Source organism: Phascolarctos cinereus, unplaced genomic scaffold (genome assembly GCF_003287225.1).
Source record: "Phascolarctos cinereus isolate Bilbo 61053 unplaced genomic scaffold, phaCin_HiC Scaffold_726;HRSCAF=1367, whole genome shotgun sequence".
NCBI classification, from domain to species: domain Eukaryota; kingdom Metazoa; phylum Chordata; class Mammalia; order Diprotodontia; family Phascolarctidae; genus Phascolarctos; species Phascolarctos cinereus.
The window spans coordinates 276,404,869-276,424,431 of record NW_027556098.1 but is presented as its reverse complement, the minus strand read 5'-3'; the positions used below and the strand labels follow the sequence as shown (position 1 = coordinate 276,424,431).

The window sequence follows — 19,563 nt, the reverse complement described above, 5'->3', positions numbered from 1 at the left end:
GCCAATCAACACTTAATGAATCAGTTTGGAGTTGGGTACTCCTATATAACAACAACAATAATCATAACATTACAGTTTAGAAAGCATTTTACAAATATAATCTCATTTTATCTTCACAACCCTGAGAGGTATGCTGTTATTATTATCCCTATTTTACAGTTGAGGTAACTGAGACAGACAGAGGTTAAGTGACTTGCCCAGGATCACACAGCTAATAAACATATGATATAGGATTTGAACTCAGTTCCTCCTGACTCCCAATTTGAGCGCTCTATCCACTATGCCAATAATAAGTAATATATCTTGTAAGATTTACAAAGCTCTTTACTCACAGCAACCCCATGAAGAGGGTAGTATAAATATCCCCATTTTATAGATAAGGAAACATTTATTAAAGTTAGGTCAATTGATTTTCCTATAGTTACAATGCTAGTATGTATAAGATTCACAGAATCACACAATCTCAGAGGCCATCTAGTCTAGCCCATACCTGAACAAGACTCTCATATATAACAAACCATACAAGTAGATATCAAGTGTTTGCTTGAAGCCCTCCCAGTAAGTGAGAACCCACTACCTCCTGGAGGCAGCCCATTCCTCTTTTTGAACAGCTCTGATTTTTAGGAAACCTTTATATCAAATATGCCTCTCTGCAACTCTTACTTCTAGTTCTGACCTCTGCAGCTAAAAAGAAAAAAAAGTCTAAATCCCTCTTCAGATTCTTGAAGGTTAGCTACTATGTCTGCAAATTCCATCTAAGTCCAGTAGCAACCAGGAATTTCTGTGCTTAGGGCAAATAGCACAAAATGTGTCTAGAACAAGTGGCCCCAAGCATACCCTCTACTGAGGAAGTGACATAAAGACCCCTCCACAGGGGCTGCTACTAGGGAGGATGCTGAGGAGTAGTAGGGGTGAGCACAGGGGGTGGGGGAAGATGTCCTTGCCCGCCATCTGGTATATTCCTACTTTATTTCTGTTTTTACTACACCTCTTGCATTTTGTACTTGCAATGCTGATTTCTAGAATCCCCAAATTTTTAGATTTGGCTCAGTGTCCTTGTTCAGCAAGACATTTTTGAATCCTAACACATCCAGTGTGTTAGTTTTGCCACCTGCAAATTTGATAAGCTCATCATCTATGCCTTTCTCAAAGTCATTAATAAAAAATGTTAAATAGCCACAAAGCTGGGCCCTTGGCTCCAAATCCAGGGCTCTTCCCACACCTCTTTCCACCCATATCACACAATCTCAAAGTACACAAATTGGGCCTAATGCTTGCAGGAGGGCCTCTGTGCCAAGGCAGGAAGCAAGGATTCAGCATTCTTTCTCTCCCTCTCTCCCTCTCTCTCTCTCTCTCTCTCTCTCTCTCTCTCTGCCACTGCTTCATTATTAGAACATCAGGTTCTCATGCCAGCCTGTCATGCGGAATACCCTTCATTCTCACCGACCAAACCTTCCCTCAGCCATCTTTGCTTTGTTTCCAACTGATCCCCCCCTCCCCGCAACTGCACCCCCAGCTTTAGTGCCTTTGTGCACTTAAATGCCAGGATCAAGCTCCCACTTCTGATCTGCCAAGGTTTACTTCCTCTGCATTCAGGGTTCACCTCAAAGCTCTCTCCCCTTACCCAAGAAAAAGTTAGTGACAGCACTTCCTCCTCTATGTTTCCCCCAAACAAAAATAAATGATGAATAACCAGGAAACAAACATCTTCCTCTCACCCCTGCCCCCACCACCAATATAAAACAACTAGCAAAACTATGCTTTGTGGTATGCTCTGTGAAACTGATTTGAGCATTCTTTTTTCCTCCCATTCCTTCCTCCACTCATTTGTCCCCACCTTCCCATCCTCTATATGGTCCTGGGGTTGGAGAAGAGGAGAATACGCAAGTTACTAACTTACTCTCTACCTAGTGCAAAATGGAAATGAAAACATATTTTGCAATGGAATCACAGGCAATACAGATTGCCTGTCAAACACCTTGTAATCTATTGAAGGGAGGAGTGCTAGGGAGAATCTTAAAGATGTGTTATTTCATCTTGATTCATTGATTCCCTTTCTCATAAACCCAAGATACAAAGTGTTAAACATAGAGCTCTTTAGAGACCTAGCAAGAAAAATGTGGGCTTCTCTCAGTCTTGACAATGCACTGCAGATTGGAGCTGTAGCACCAATTATGAGTCCTTTCTCCCAAAACGGAACATGGCTGAGCAGCTTCTTTGCTGGGCCTATGGAGCTCCACCAAGGTGTTTCACACATCGTCCCCAAGCTCCTCTGCATCCCTGAACCTGGGCCTATGTCCATCATTCTGTTCCCTCTATGAAACTTGCCCTCATCCCTTTCAATCCCAAATTTCCCAAGGCTCCTCCCTAAAGCTTATGTAGCATTTAATAGCCTTATTTCACATCCAACAGCTACACATTCTGACCAGAAGGGAGCATTTCGTTGTCAATGAGCCAAGCAACCCCTCCCTGGTTCTGGTTCTCCCTTGACCTCCCCTCCTCTCTCCCAGCTTGCTCTCCTCTCCGCCTCCGATTCTGCTTTAGTCTGGCTAGAGTACACACAGAGTCCCTTTCCACCAGCAGCACAATGGCTGGAGCTCCAAATAGGCACAGCACAATTCTGCATGAGCTGCAGAACCTTAACTGCCCTTTTTGCCAAACGTGACAGAAGCAACTAAAGATGGGAAGGTGGAGACAAGGGAGTGGAGGAAGGCATGGGAGAAAAAAAAGAAGGGGCACAGCCGGTGGGTGAAATTTGCAAAGCTGGACTTCTAGCCACAGCAAGCATGTTTCCTGGCTCACCGGACAGGCGGGCCCTGCCAACCAGTCCCCACCTAAACACATTCGGCCCTTTCCCTAAAGTGTTTTTGTTTTCAAACACTCTCCACTCGCAAATGCTACCCCCGCGGCCGCTACAGCCGCTTCGGCTTCTGACATTGCAGGAATGCATGGTCCCGGGGGATGCTTTGCCAACCACGGGAATGGGTGGGCGGAGGAATTTTGGAGAACCAGAGAGCAAAGATGGAACCTTGCGGTGTGTGTAGGGCAGAGAGAGATAAAGGTACAGGATTTCCTTTCCCTACCACTCTCTCCAAATCACCCCTGCTTAGGGGGACATTCTCCTTATCCTTGACTTTCCCTCCCCCCGCCCCCTGAGCACACAAATACACATGCACACACACACACATGCACGCACATGCATAACGGGCCGGGCTGGGATATCCGAAGCCTTGGGAGACGCCCCCTGCCACATCTCTGGGGACAGAGACCCTCGAGAAGCGCGTCTCCAGGCCGGGAGAAGAGGAGGGTACCCTCGCCTCCCCAGCGAGCCCCAGAATGCAGGGAGAAGCGCAGCTTGCCAGTCCCGGCCGGTCCTGCCCGAGATCCTCCCCCCACCCCTGACTCCTCAGCGCCCCCAACTCAGCCTCCCAACGCCCCCTCTCCCCACCCTCCCTAACGCAGCTGGGGGTCCGAACTCCAGGCGGCCCCACTAGCGACGGCACCTGTGAGGCTCCTGGCGGAGGGAGGCGGATCCCGGGGCTCAGCCGGACACCTCCATCCACGGGGGCCGCGGCGGCCGGAGCGGCGGTGACAAGCGGAGCGAGCGCTTCCCCCCAGCTGCACCAGCAGCTCCTCTCCCCCTCCCTTCCCTTCTCTCCCCCCTCCCTTCCTTTCTCTCCCCCTCCCCGCCCTCAGCGCGCACTCGGGCTTCCAGGAACGCGCGCGCGAGCTCGGGCCGGCCCCAGCCCCTCTCCTTAGCAGGCGCCGGCTTCTCAGGAGCGCGCAACCCAGCCCGGCCTGGCCCCGGCTGCCTCGTTATTAATATTCATCAACTTCCCAGGGCCACGCGGACTCGCGTGGACGTGCCTCAATCGCTATCACCCCCGCCCACCTCCCTTCTCCAACCTCTAGCCTCTTCTTATTAATATTTGTGAGTTTATGGATGCTTTCACTCGCAGTTGGTCACTCAGCTTCGCTCATGCATATTTAGCATTTACACAAAATTCGAATTGTAGCTTTAACTGCCTACACGGCCACTTCTGCTCCCCCAGGAAAAAAATTGGGAGCAACTGCCCAAGGAACCCCCAATGTCCTCGGTCCAATAAACTGTGAACTGATGAACACACACGCACACACTCAACTGAGGTCAAACGTTGTCCAATGGGGTAAAGGCTAGGTCAAGTGTATTTCGGCCACCCGGAAGCACAACAAACAGTTGATGTTAAAGATGCATACTTTAAAATCACAAGCTTCGGGTCAAAAAGGAAAAGCTGAGCAGGAAGATTTGAGATAATATGAGATTCAGGAGGACAATGAGAGACCTCCCCAAGGGCAGATCAGCCTTGCTATGATAGATTGTACAGGGAGAGCAGGGATTCTTGATCTTCTTTATGTGTCATGGAACACTTTGGGTGATGAAAGACCCTTCTCAGAATAATGTTTTTCAATGTATAAAATAAAACATATACAAAGGAAACTGATAGTATTGAAATGAAGTTATCAAAATATATTTTAAAAAAGAGTTCATAAAACCCTAAATTAAAAAGTCCTGGACAATAGCAAGAGTCAGCAGTGTGGCAAAGGACACCATAATAATAATGGTTATAATAACAACTAATACCTTACATAACATTACTGTATAATGATAATACAGATATTATTGTCATTATTTTACAAACGAGGAAACATACACAGAAGTAGTGATTTGACCAAGATTACACAGGGAGTATCAGAGCCAGGATCTTGACCCAGGTCTCCTGACAAAGCCAGGATCTTGACCCAGAGCTCTTCATGCCACCATCTTCACAAAGCCCTACTCCAAAGCTTTGTTGTGGTGTGAAGGTGACCCTGTGTTATTCAACAATAAGCCAGTGGAGCCCCAGCTTTGGCAGGTTCTACCATTTAGGAAAGGCTTCAAATGTCAGGCCAAGTCCTCTGTCTGAGAACCAACCTCTTTAAGTGGGGCAGCTGGTGGTGCAGTGGATAGAGCTCTGGGATTTATTCTCTTTTTACCTCCGTTTCCTCAACTGTAAAATGGGGATAATAACAGCACCAACATTAGAGAATATTTGTAAAGCACTTAACACAGTGCCAGGACACATAGTAGGCTCTATATAAATGGTTACTCCTTTCCCTTCACAAGTATGGACAGGCTCCTCACCAGTAGGCTTGCAAGTAGGTAGAGATGAAATATTTGGTCATGGCAATCCATGAAGCAAAGGAAAAAAAATGTCTTTTGGTCCAGTGCAATTTCCATCCCACCTCAGCTACACAGCTACACAGAGATAGTTATAACCTTGATCTTGCCATCACCCACAAGGGTTCCACTTCCTTTTTCGGGAAGTGCAAGAGTCTTTTATTTGATCACAATATTTTATCTTTTTATAATTCCCTCTTTCCCTCTGTCATATAACCCCTGACTCTATTCTTTGTCCTCACTGTGACATCCATTCCCTCCATCTCTCTGTTATTTCTCAGGCCATTACTACTGCACTGGTAATATTCTTTTCCCTCCCCTGTCTCAACCCCTGATGAACCACCTCAATTTTACACTATTACATTACCCTCTATTCTTGAATTCACTTGCCCCCTGGTTCCATCACCGATCTTGCCTTGATAAAACCCAAGTGTGGATTATTCCCACTGTTTGCCTCCTTCTCTCCTATTCACAAGCTGTTGAACAGAGGTAGAAGAAATTACAAAAATGTCATTGATTTCACTACAAATGTATGTTATCTTATCTCAACTAGGCCCTCACAGCAGCAAGGGAAACATTTTATTCCTCCCTAATGGGTTCTCTATCACCCTTTCTATAACAGCTGATCCAAACCTTCTCATCTCTCCTAAATGCTTCTACTGTATACCCTACCCCCACTTCTCAACCAATGATATCAGCTCATATATCACTGAAAGAAAAATGAGGCTGTACATGAAGAGCTCCTCCTCCCTTACTCCCTTTCTGCTCATCTTATACCATTCATATGTCTTCTCCCATTTTCCTCCTCTCCAATCTCAGATTCAGATGGCCCTTGCCAAAGCTAAACTCTCTCTCTTATACACACTCTTGCTCCCATTCTTTCTCAACTTCTTCAGTGGATCATCCTTGCACTCTCTCTCTATCTTATCTTCAGTCTCTATCAACTGACTCCTTCCCTGAGGTCTACAAAATGCCCATTTTCCTCCCATTCTTTAAAAAAAAAAAGCCCTTCATCATGCTCACTGGTTATCATCCTGGCTAACCTCCTTGAGATATCCATCTATACTTGCCATTTCCACTTCCTTTCCTCTCACTTTCTTTTAAATCCAGTGAAATCTGGCTTTCGATTTCATTCAACCGAAGTTGTCCTCTCCAAGATAAAAAAAAAAATCTCTTAATCACTAAATCTGATGGCCTTTTCTCAGTTCTAATCCTTTTAAACTTCTCTGCAGCATTTGACACAGTTGGTCTCCCTCTCCTCCTGGATATTTTCTTCTCTCTAGGTTTTCATGATACTGCTTTCTCCTGGTTCTCTTCCTGTCTGACCATTCTTGTTCATTCCCCTTTGCTGAATCTTAATCTATGCCATGTCCGTTAACTGTGGGTGTCACCCAGAACTCTTTCTAGGGCTGCCTTTTTTCACTCTGTACTAAATTGGTAATTTTATCAGTTACCATGGATTCAGTTATTTGTGTGCAAATGATACTAGCCAGGGGTGTGTTAGAGAGCTGAATGTTAAATTTTCAATGGGAGCATTGACTTCTCAGAGCTACAAATCAAGACTTGACTTACTGTTTTGTTGATTGTCTAGACTTAAGAAAGTGATGGAGAAAATGTTAATGGTGCAGATTGAACTTAAAAGTGTGTTTTGTGGGATAGTTATTAAAAATTTACCAGCACACCTCTGATTCCAGCTATTATTATTACTATCATTTATTTAGCCAACGCTTGGTTCTCTCCTGATATAATCATATATCACCAACTGCCTATTACATATTTCAAACTGGATATTCTGTATACATTTCAAATTCATCATGTCCCAAATAGAACTCCACTATCTTTTTTCCCAAATCTTTCTACCCTTAGCTCTTTCCACCTACCCTGTCAAGGGTACCATCACTCTCCCAGTAACCCAAGCTAGCAGCTTTGGTGCCATGCTGAGCTCCTCCCCCTATTACCTTGTATCAGCAATCTGTTACCACATCTTATGATTTCTGCCTTCATTATCTTGTGTACATCCCCATCTCTCCAGTTATACAGACACAGCCCCTTAGTTTAAGCTCTTATCACCTTTCAACTGGACTATTGCAATAGCCTTCTAACTGGTCTCTATGCCTCCAGGCTCTCTCTCTACTCCAATCCATCCACTCACCTTCATCAGGGTGATTTTTTTTCTAACATGAAGGCCTGACTATGTCATTCACTGCTCTGTGAGTTCTAGTGGCTCCCTATGACTTCCAGGAGCAAATAAGAACTTCTCTGTTAGGCATTTAAGGTTCTTCATAACGTGGCCCCCTTTCAACCCCTTGAGCCTTCTTAAACATGTGTATTTTATGACCCATTAATATTGGCCTACTTGCAGTTTCTCAAACATGGCACTCGATCTCTCCTCTCTGTGCCCTGCACTGGCTGTCCTCCATACCTGCAAATGCTCTGCCCCTTCCCCTCTGCCTCTTAGTTTTCAAGTATTTCTTCAAGACTCAACTCAAATCTCACTTCCTTGTAGGAGACCTTTTCCGGTCCTGCTCCATCCTCCCCACCTCCCCATACCCAATGCCTTCTCCTCTTTTATTGCTTTCTATCATATATATCTTGTAGGTACATAGCTTTTTCATATGTCTCCATAGACACCAAAATATATGTAGCACAAAATATATGTATCACTTTTTGTGGTAGCAAAGAACTGGAAACAAAGTAGATGCCCATTGTTTGGGAAATGACTAAACAAATCATATGTGAATAGAATGAAATATTATTGTGCTTTAAGAAACGATGAACACTATAGAAAAAAGCATAAAAAGACCTAAATGTACTAATACAAAGTAAACACATCCAGAAAGACAACAGACAATGACCACAACAATGTAAATGAAAAAAACAACAACCACAAACCATTTAAAAATGAATGTTATGAAATTATAAACAATAAAATTGTCCTTAAAGAAGAAATATGAGAAGATACCTCCTCTGACTTCTTTGCAGAGTTGAGGAATCCATAGGTATGGGGCATTGCATGGAATGTTGGATTTGAAAAAAACTCATTGATCTATTTTACCAATTTTTTTCTCTTCATCTTTTTCTTTTAAAATTGGAATGGCTCTCTGAGAGAGGTCGGGAGAGGGATTCTTGTTGTTGTTGCGTCATTTTCCATTCATGTCTGATTCTTTGTGACATCTTTGGCAGAGATACTGAAGTGGTTTGCCATTTTCTTCTCCAGCTAATTATACAAATGAAAAATCTGAGGCAAATGGGTTAAGTGACTTGCCCAGGATCATACAGCTAGTAAGTGTCTGAGGCAAGATTTGAATTCAGGATGATGAGTTTTCCTGACTCTAGGCCTGTCACTCTATACACTGCAGGGGAGGGATACATGGGGAAATTGAGTCAGTATAAAAACAAAATACAGCAATAACATCTAAAACATAATAATAATGTAAACTCTTTGAGGGAAAGGACTATTTTTGTCTCTGTGTTCTCAGCATTTAGCATAGTGACCAGTACATAGTAAGTACTTAATAATTGCACGATTGACTGATAGAGTGGCAAAAAAGTGGTCAGAAAGTCCTAAGAATCACAGTTTTTAGATCATCCATAAATAATAACTAAACATATTCTAAATGTGCAATGTTTCCAATTACAAACAAATTGATATAATACTATTAAAAATGAATCAGATCAATATTGATATTCTTACAGTAAATGGAACCAGCAGATAGAAAAAAGGTTCAGCTAAATGGAAAGATAGTTCACAAGTTCTCACTGGGGGTAAGATAACAAAAGAATTGGCTTCACTATGTGCTCAAAGGCAAGAGAAATATCATTTCATGGGACACTTGTCCATCTCATATTACAGGGCTCATGGTGAGCATTTGCAAAAGAACAACCATAAAGATAATTGCAGTTATATGCCAGCAACCTATTGTAGAGGATTTAAAGGTAGAGGAATTCTTTGAAGAACTCAATAAGGTCATCCAAAGTAGGTCAACATATACTTTGACACTTGATAACCCCAGTACAAAAGTGGGCCAAGGGGAGGATGGTGAAAAATATGTTGGAAAATATGGTTCAGACTTAAAAATTTAAAGCAGTCAAAGGTTAGTCATAAAAACTTTGCACCAAAAGAGGTAAGAAGGCACTGGGCAGTGTGAGCACCAAACAACATTATGAAAATGAACCTTATTAAATTTTCCTTTTTTTCCTCCACTTTTATTTATTTACTTTATTTTTAACTTATGGAATAAAACAAGCTTTTACATAATATAATAAAAAAGATAATTGCACATGAAACTGCAAATCTGTTGTGTACAATTTGTTATTCCTTTTAAATATATTATTTAAATTTTTTTTTCTTTTTCTTCCCTCTCACACACTCTAGAGATGGTTACCATTAGACATAATTAGGCATATATATGTAAAATAATCTCTACATACTTCTATTTATCAGTTCTTTCTCTGGATGAAAATAGCATCTTTCTTCATATGTCCTTTATAGTTAGTTTGAGTTTTTTTTATTTTTAAATTAATTAACTAATTTTTAGTTTTCTACATTCACTTCCATAAGCTTTTGAGTTTTAAATTTTCTCCGCCTCCCTCCCCTTCCTCCTCCACAAGATGGTGTGCAATCTGATATAGGCTCTACATATACATTCTTATTAAAACATATTTTCACATTAGTCATGTTGTAAAGAAGAATTAGAACAAATAAGAGGAACCATGAGAAAGAAGAAACAAAACCAAAAATAAAAGAGAGAGAGAGAGAAAGAGAGAAAGCAAATAGTATGCTTCTATCTACATTCATACTCCATAGTTCTTTCTCTGGATGTGGATAGCATTTTCCATTGTGATTCTTTTGGAGTTGTCTTAGATCCTTGTATTGCTGAGAAGAGCTAAGTCTATCAAAATTAGTCATCACGCAATGTGTCTGTTACTGTGTACAATGTTCTCCTGGTTCTGCTCACTTCATTCAGCATCAGTTCATATAAATCCTTCCAGGTTTTTCTGAAGTCCACCTGCTCATTATTTCTTATAGCACAATAGTATTTCATTACATTCATATACCATAACTTGTTCAGCCATTCCTCAATTGATGGGCATCCCCTCAATTTCCAATTCTTGACCACCACAAAAAGAGCTGCTATAAATATTTTTGTACATGTGGGTTTTTTTCCCAAAAGTAAAGATCTCTCTTTGGTTGGTTCCACTGGGAGTCAAACCCAGGACCTTCTGCATATCAGACTTGATAACCAATACACTATGGAACTGTTCTTATTATATTCTCACAGACATGAAATGACCAGTTACTCTGATACGGGAGTTACAGCAGAATCAGCTCTCTGTACACAGTCAGACTATTGACTGGTTAGATCAATGATCAAAATCAGTATCAAATTAGAAGCATAAAGCTAAGGAGAAGAGACTGTCAACAATAGTAACAACTTCAATCTGACCTATTCAAAGGATAAAAAAAATGGGGGAGGGCAGCTAGGTGGCACAGTGGATAAGAGTACTGGCCCTGGATTCAGGAGGACCTGAGTTCAAATCTGGCCTCAGACACATAACACATAGTAGCCGTGTGACCTCGGGCAAGTCACTTAACCCCATTGCCCAACCAAAAAAAAAATAGGACTGGAAAAAAGTAAAGATATTGACCCTGATTATCACCTTTTGCTGTAACAGTTGAATTGGTACAAGGTAGTCACCATGACAAGAAGGCCAAAAGAGGCCAGTAACTGCCTTCAGCCACAAACACTTCATCTCTTTGCCAGAGCAAGCAAAGTCACATCCAGGGCAACATCAATTTTGTATAGAAACTCACTTGTAAAACATCGCCGAGGAGGACAGTAGAAAATTATAGCCATCATCCCTTCATAAAACAGTGAAAAGCAGCTGAAATACAAATATGTCCACAGGAAGCTCGGCATGAGACCCAAACGAGCCACATCACCCCAGAGCATTCATAGGTGAAACTGGCAAGAGGACAAAAAGTAGAGGGAAAGCGGAACAAATCTGTATGCATTTCTATAACTGTCTATTTTAGTCATCAGTGATAGTGAAGCCATCAGACTGGGACCCCAGCACTTCAGTCCCTCACGCACTATACAAGTAAGTTAAAATGGTATTTATGAAGTTGGGCAAGTAAGGAGGAGTGGTGATTTCAGACCAAAAATAAACCAGAGAAATTCAGAACAAAGACAACACAATCTTGAAAGCATTTAGGGCTTATTTTACAGAACATTTTGGATAAGGCAAGATACCAAGAGAATAGAAAAACATCATGAATGGTATCACCTTAATGAAAAATTGAAAGATTAACAACTACTGATCCACATTCTTATTTTGTAAACATATATTTTGTATTGATACATTGCATAACCTCCCCAAACTCATAGTTGAAGCCCCCCCCAATGTACAATACTTATGTAGCTGGGGTCTTTCAGCACAGAGTGTTCCTCTTTTTCGTGGTAACTTGGTGGGGTGGGAATAAGGGTGCAAAGGATACTCCCCCCGCCACTCAGGAATTACCCAGTGCTACCCAAATTTAGCAATAAGATTATGTCCAGTTTAAAATAAATTTTGTTCTTTGCCCTAATGTATACACTGAAAGTATGAGAGAAAGACACACGCACACAGAAAGAGAGAGAGAGAGAGAGAGAGAGAGAGAGGGAGAGAGAGATTCTTCTACAATTTTGTAAATCTCAGAGAGTCCAATGTAGACTGAAGTTCAGAGACTAATAGGTACCAAATTTTAAAAAAAATTTTCTTAATCTCTAGAGCAAGAGTATGAGGCATTATGTGCAAAAGAAACTATCTCCCCCACCAAATAATAAGACAGAAGGCACAAAAATGAAAACTCTTCTAGTGTTGAGTGTTCCTTGCACAACACTCTGCATTTTCATTGGCTGTTTCCCGTGACTGGAATTCTCTTCCTCCTTATCTCCTCCTCATAAATTCCCTTTATTCCTTCAAGTCTCAGGTAAAATAAGGCTTTGCTGGTTCTCCTTTATGTTAGTGCCTTTCCTTTAAGATTATCTCCAATTTAACCTTTGTATAGCTAGATGTCAGCAATGGATCGTTGTTTGTTCTTCATTTTCAAAGAGGACCAGTGACATCACAGTGATGCCTTGATTCAACCATGGATTGGATTTAGGTGGGGCAGAGCTGCACAAAGCTGTCAGTCACACTCTCTCTTCCAAAGACATCCAAGTCCAATAGCAAGGCAAACGTCAGGATGATGGGTGATTGCCTGGGATGCACTGGATGCCTTTGATATCTATCTGACCAGTCTCTAACCGCACCACACAACCTGCTTCAGCCACCTTCGTGGCTGGTGGAACAACATCCACCCACACCCATCTTCCCAGGCTTGGGGTACACACTCCTTAGGTTTGAGGCCTATCAGTTACCCCTAAACTGGTTTATCCTGTCTGCTGAGAGGTTTTTACCAGGGTGTGGCCGCTGTGCACGCTACAGTTTCTTGGAGCTGAGCGTTGAGTGCTGGGTAGACACAAAAGATGGATGAGCCCCTCTGAAAAGGACTCAGCAAGCCCTCACACCAGCTAGTCCTTCTTGAATATTTCTAGCTTACCACTGTAAAGACTTTGGTGCTTGTCCCTTTGGGTAAGATCTGGGATTTTCTTTTAGCTGAGCTTAGAAATAGCTTGCTCTCAGCAGGAGAGTTCATTCACACTGTATTGTGTCTGGTATATTCTCATCTGTATAACTTTTCTGATTTCTGTTTCTTATTGGCTTAGATACATGGGTTCATTTCATAGCTATGTGTGGTATTTGTGTAACTGTCATTTTGGTGGGAAGGGAGTCAAGCCTTTGGTTATATATAGCTGGGGGCACTTCTTCCCCATAAAAGGATAGTAATCAGAAATATAGCTTGGATCTAAAATAATTTCTCTTAGTCTAACAATATTTAGGAGGAGCAGATAGATATATTTCTGGTCAGGTAATCTCTTTCTGAAGAGAGCAGAATGACCAGCCTCATGACCTTATTCTTCTATTCCATTCCTGGCAGGAATGTAGGGTGGTAGAGACTCTAGAGCAGGGGTAGGGAACTTGCAGCCTCGAGGCCACATGTGACCTTCTAGGTCCTTGGTTGCAGCCTTTTGACTCAGTCCAAGTTTTACAGAACAAATCCTTCTCTCTCTTTTTTTTTCTTTTTGGCTAGGCAATGGGGTTAAGTGACTTGCCCAGGGTCACACAGCTAGTAAGTGTTATGTGTCTGAAGCCAGATTTGAACTCAGGTCCTCCTGAATCCAGTGCTGGTGCTCTATCCACTGCACCATCTAGCTCCTCCAACAAATCCTTCTCTTAAGGGGTTTTGTTCTGTGAAGTTTGGATTTAGTTAAAGGGCCACACTTGAGGACCTAGAAGGCTGCAGGTTCCCCACCCTTTCTCTAGTCTAGAGATATCCATATATATCTTTCTGCAAGACACATTGAGACAGACCCATGTGGCTACATATAACTTATATAAGCAACACACACACACACACACACACACACACACACACACACACACCCCATTTACATATTGTTTCTCCTCATTAGATTGTAAGCTCCTTGAAAGCAGGAACTATTTTTAACTTTCATTGTGTCCTCAGGTCTTAAAACAGTGCCTGGCACATAGTAGGAACTCAATCAATGCTTCTTGACTTGACTTGACTCCATTACCTTTTGATTTTGAAGGAATTTGTTTCTTAGAGAGGACATGCAAAGAAGTCAGGAGGTGAAACAAAGTAGAGAAATGGAAACATCTATGTTTCTTCTGCCATGGTCCATGGATAGAGGTTGGGATAGGCCATGAATCCCTGCTGCTGAAGCATGGAAGGAGTAGAAAAAACAGACCTGAGGAATTAGAAAGGGAAAGGTAGAGACAGAAACAGAGATACAGAGACAGAAAAAGAGAGACGGAGATAGAGAGAAGCACTGAGAAAGACAAAGGCAGAGACAGATGGAAAGAGAAAGCAAGAAAGAGATAGCAAAACAGAGAAGAAAAATCAAGCTAGAAAGAAAAAGGCAGAGAGAAACAGAATTTTTTCTGCAATATTGGTAATTTCTGAGCATATTTCAAGCACTACCACCCCGTCCCCAGACTTCTTTGGGACTTAGAGAAAGATTTTAATAAGGAAAACAACTGTAAGTGGTATTTTGGGTGGGTGGGGGGCAATGGGGGTTAAATGACTTGCCCAGGTCACACAGCTAGTGAGTGTTATGCATCTGAGGCCGGATTTGAACTCTGGCCCTCCTGAATCCAGAGCCGGTGCTCTATCCACTGCACCACCTTGCTGCCCCCTGTAAGTGGTATTTGTGAGGGTTGGTACAGTTTTGTCCAAGCATTACCTTTTTGGCACTAATGTTTGCACCTAGCCTTTCCTTACAGTAGTTGATTGGTTGTTCTCCTTCTTGCTCAAAGAGGACCAAAACGACTTCAAGGTACAGTGATATCTGACTGTGGCTAAGCAGACCAATATGAGCTTGGAAGGCTCTACCACAGATTGGGCACAATCAGTCCATATGAACATTTGGAGTGGAGATGTCCCTAAATTTGCACATCTCATGTTTCCTTTGTGCTACTGCAATTCTGATTTGCTCATAGAGCATAGCACCTTCTTTGAGGTGGGCACACCGTGCTGAGTGATCCTGTGCCAATGTCTCTGATGTCTCACAATTGATCCCAAAGATCTTCAAAGACACTTTGAGAGTGTCCTTGTACTGATTCTTCTGATCTCAGTGTGAGCACTTGCCTTGTGTGCGTTCTCCATAAAATAGTCTTTCAGCCAAATATATGTTTGGCATCCAAACAATATGGCCAGTCCATCAGAGTTGTACTCTCTGAAGTAGAGTTTAAATGCTTGACAGTTCAGTTTGAGAAAGGACGTCAGTATCCAGTACCTTATTTTGCCAGGTAATCTTCAGAATATTTCTAAGAATTCAAATGGAAGAGATTCTGTTTCCTGGCATGGTGCTGGTATACTATCCCGGTTTCACAGGCAAACAACAATGAGGTCAGCACAATAGCTCTGTTTTGTAGGCAGCCTATTACTTCTTCCTTTCCACACTTTCCTTTGGAGCCTCCCAAATACTGAGCTAGCTCCAGCAGTGTGTACACCAACCTCATCATCCATGTGTACATCCCTGGAAAGTATACAGCCAAGAAAAGTGAACTTATCTGCAGCTTTCAAAATCTCTCCATTTGCTGTAACTGATGGATACACATATGGATGGTGTGGTACTGGCTAGTAGAGAACCTCTGTCTTCTTGGTGTTAATTGTCAGGTCAAAATTAGCACAAGCTGCAGAGAATGGATCCATACTCTTTTGCATCTCAGCGTCAGAAGCTGCATTGAGTGCATCATTGAATGTAATACCTGTAAACAAAAAAATCACATAACAACTCTCTCTCCACTTGAGCCTTGGCTTGTAGCCTTTTCAAGTTAAATAATTCACCAATAATGAAGTAGCCGACCTTGATGCCATTTTCATCCTCATTAAAAGTGTCCAAAAACATTGCCAAAAACATCATGCTAAAAAGCATAGGAACAAGCACATAGCCCTGCTTCACTCCATTGGTGACTGGGAAAATGAGAAAGCACCATTTAGAACCTGTGCAAGCATGCTATCATGGAACTTGCATACAATACTCATGAACTTCTCCAGGCAACCAAATTTTGCCATGATCTTCCACAAGCCCTCACGACTGACAGTATCAAAGACCTTGGTCAGATCAACAAATGTACGTAGACCTTTGTTCTGCTCCTGGCATTTCTTCTGGAGTTGACAGGCAGCAAAAACCTTATCAACTGTTCTTCAGCCCTTTCTGAAGCCACACTGGCCCTCGAGTAGATCACCATCTTCCAGGTGAAGGATCAGCCTATTAAAGAGGACTCTGGCAAGAATCTTGCTGGCAACGACAGAGAGAGAGAGAGAGAGAGAGAGAGAGAAGAGAGAGAGAGAGAGAGAGAGAGAGAGAGAGAGAGAGAGAGAGAGAGAGAGAGAGAGAGACCCCACTGTGATTGTCACAGGACAATCTATTTCCTTTACCTTTATAGTGATGGACAATGGAAGCATCCTTGAACTCCTGAGGGCTAGCCTCCTCTTGCCATATAACCCAGAAGATTTCAATCAGCTTTTATATGAGCAGTGAACTCCTTGCCTTATAAATATTAGCTGGAATAGAATGAGCATCAGATGTTTTGCCCCACAAGAGGGGCCTAATGGCATTCAAAATCTCTTCTTTAATTAGAAGTTCAGCTAGAAAGGGGTTGATTTTGACTTGAATCGTCAATGTCTTCAGCATTGGTTGATGGCAGTCTATTGAGAATGCCTTGCCTTACATTACAGGACTCCTAGGACCACACAATATGCACTGATAATCCCCCTTCTATTTGTTTGAAGTGACTTGCCCAGGGTCACACAGCTAGTAAGTGTCAAGTGTCTAAGACTGGATTTGAACTCAGATACTCCTGACTCCAGGGCTGGTGCTCTATCTACCGCACCTAGCTGCCTCTCCCCCTTGTATCTGAAAACAGTTAAGGAAAACATCATAAAGAAGTGATTGTGATTAATACTTCATACCTAACAAGTATAGTTTATTATTTGTTAAAAAAAATAAAAAGAAGTGTATGTGCTTTAACTTTATTTTTTTCTACTTGATAGTATTTTGTTTTTTCTGATTACATGTATAGATTGTTTTCAACATTTCTCTTTATAAGATTTTGAGTTCCAAATTTTTCTCCTTCCCTCCCCTCTCTCTAAGACAGCAAGCAATATGATATATGTTATACATGTACAATCATGTTAAACATATTTCCACATTAGTCGTGTTGTAAAAGAAGAATCGGAACAAAAGGGAAAAGCCACAAGAAAGAAATAACAACAAAAAAGTGAAAATGGTATGCTTCAACCTACATTCAGACTACATAGTTCTTTCTCTGGATGTGGACGGCATTTTCCATCATGAGTCTTTTGGAATTGTCTTGGATCATTGTATTGCTGAGAAGAGCTAAGTCTGTCATAGTTTACCATCATACAATGTTGTTGCTACTGTGTACGATGTTCTCCTGGTTCTGCTAAGTTCAATTTTCAACAGTTCATATAAGTCTTTCCAGGTTTTTTTGGAATCTGCCTACTCATCATTTCTTACACCATAATAATATTCCATTACATTCATATACCGCACCTTGTTCAGCCATTCCCCAACTGATGGGCATCCTCTACATTTCCAATTCTTTGCTACCATGAAAAGAGCTGCTGTAAATATTTTTGCACATGTGGGTCCTTTTCCCTTTTTCTATGATCTTGTTGGGATACAGACCTAGTAATAGTATTGATGGATCAAAGGGTATACACAGTTTGATAGCCCTTTGGGCATAGTTCCTAATTGCTCTCCAGAATGGTTGGATCAGTTCACAACTCCACCAACAATGCATTTGTGTTCCAGTTTTCCCACATCTTCTCCAACATTTATCATTTTTCTTTTCTGTCATATCAGCCAATTTGAGAGGTGTGAGGTGGCACCTCAGAGTTATTTTAATTGGCATTTGTATAATCAACAGTGATTTAGAGCATTTTTTCTTATGACTACATGTGCTTTAATAAGATAGTATCAACTTTGTCCATTGCTTTTTTTTTTACCTGAATTTTTGGCCACTTAAAGTTGTCTTCATTGATATAGTTGTTATCATTGTTTTATTGGTTTTGGTTTCTTTGCCATGCATCATATTTCTATTTCTATGAATTATTCGTAGTCATCATTCCTCATGCAGAATAACAATATTCAATTAGATTAATACAGCAAAATTTGTTCATCCATTCATGATTGTCCTATGTCTTATTGCCTCAGCTAGCTTTTTCCCTAGGTGAACTGGTTGAGAATCAGAGTTACAGAATCTTATATTTCTGCACTTTATATAGGGCATTTTGACTTCTCTGGCTATACTCATTTTGACTTTCTTTGATTTCTCCATCATTCCACCCCCCTCCACTCTGCATCAGTTCATTTAAGTCTTTCCATGAAAAATTAAGAAGCAATAAACCGGGGGCATAGAGCCAAGATGGCAGAGAAAAGGCAGGGACTCACCTGAGCTCTCCCAAATTCCCCTCCAAACAACTTTAAATAATGCCTCAAAACAAATTATAAAGTGGCAGAACCCACAAAAGGACAGTGTGAAACAATTTTCCAGCCCAAGACAACTTAGAAGGTTAGCAGGAAAGGTCTATCACATCAGGGTAAGAGTGGAGCACAGTCCAGCACAGGCTGTGCTAGTACTGGCTTCACCACAGGAAACCAACTGCAGGCCTTTAGGGCAACTGAATCAGTGGCTGTAGCAGCTGCCTCCAGAACTTTCAGCTCATAGATAGAAAGAAGGTTGGACAATTGATCAGGAGATTGCAAGGGTCCTTTTGCTGGCACTGGGTGCAGGACTCTGTTGTATTACCTATACTTAGATCCAGGTGATACTCCTGGGTGGCAGCCCCAGGGTGAAGAGGAGCACTAGCACAACAGAGCTTGCAGCCACAGGGGACCCTGGTCACAGTTCCAGGGCAGAAAAGAGTGTTTGTGATTGCTCACAGACCAGAGAACAGGCCATGAGAATAGTAAACACACCTTTCAGATCATACCACCTTGGAAGAACTAAAAGAACTGAAAGTTTATAGACCTCCAGAACAAGCTCTGAAAACAGCTTCACAAAAAGCTGAAACTTAGGACAGTACCCCCTCCATCCTGGTAGCAGAGCCCAACTTTAATATAAAGATAAAAGTCAAGAAATAGGCTGGAAAATGAGTAAAAACAAAAAGATCCTGACCATAGAAAGTTACTATGAAAGGGAAGATCAACACAAATTCAGAAGAAGACAACAAAGTCAAAACTATTATATCCAAAGCCTCAAAGAAGAAAGTGACTTAGTCTCAGGGGTTAAAAAGAATTCTGGAAGAACTCAAAAAGGGTTTTAAAAATCAAATTAGAGAGGTAGAGGAAAACTTGGTTTAAAAAAATGACAGTGATGCAAGAAAAATTGTGAAAAAAGAGTCAGTAGTTTGGTAAAGAAGGCACAAAAAAATACTGAAGAAAATAACATCTTAACAAACAGAATAGAATAAATGGTAAAAGAGGCACAAAAATTCACTAAAAAAAATTCACTTCTTTTTAAAAAGAATTAGCCAAATGGAAAAAGAGGCATAAAAGCTCAATGAAGAAAATAATCTTTAAAAATGAGAACTGGGCAAGTGGAAGCTAATGACTCCATGAGACATCAAGAAGTAATGAAGCAGAAACAAAAGAATGAAAAAATAGAAAAAATGGTTAGAAAAACAACTGACCTGGAAAACAGATCAAGGACAGATAACTTGGGGGCAG

At 41.6% G+C, this 19,563-nt stretch overlaps 1 protein-coding gene across 5 annotated transcripts in view; it reads right to left on the bottom strand.

The window, feature by feature from the left end:
* Positions 1–19,563, bottom strand: part of FEZ1 (fasciculation and elongation protein zeta 1) — an 87,091-nt gene that overhangs the window by 36,957 nt on the left and 30,571 nt on the right. Inside the window, exon 1 of one of the 5 annotated variants that reach the window (XM_021000676.2) lies at positions 3,504–3,642. The exons of the other annotated variants lie outside the window; for them this stretch is intronic. The gene's annotated coding sequence lies outside the window, so the exon portion shown is untranslated. Of the gene's footprint in view, positions 1–3,503; positions 3,643–19,563 lie in introns of those variants that run through there. 5 annotated transcript variants of the gene reach the window in all.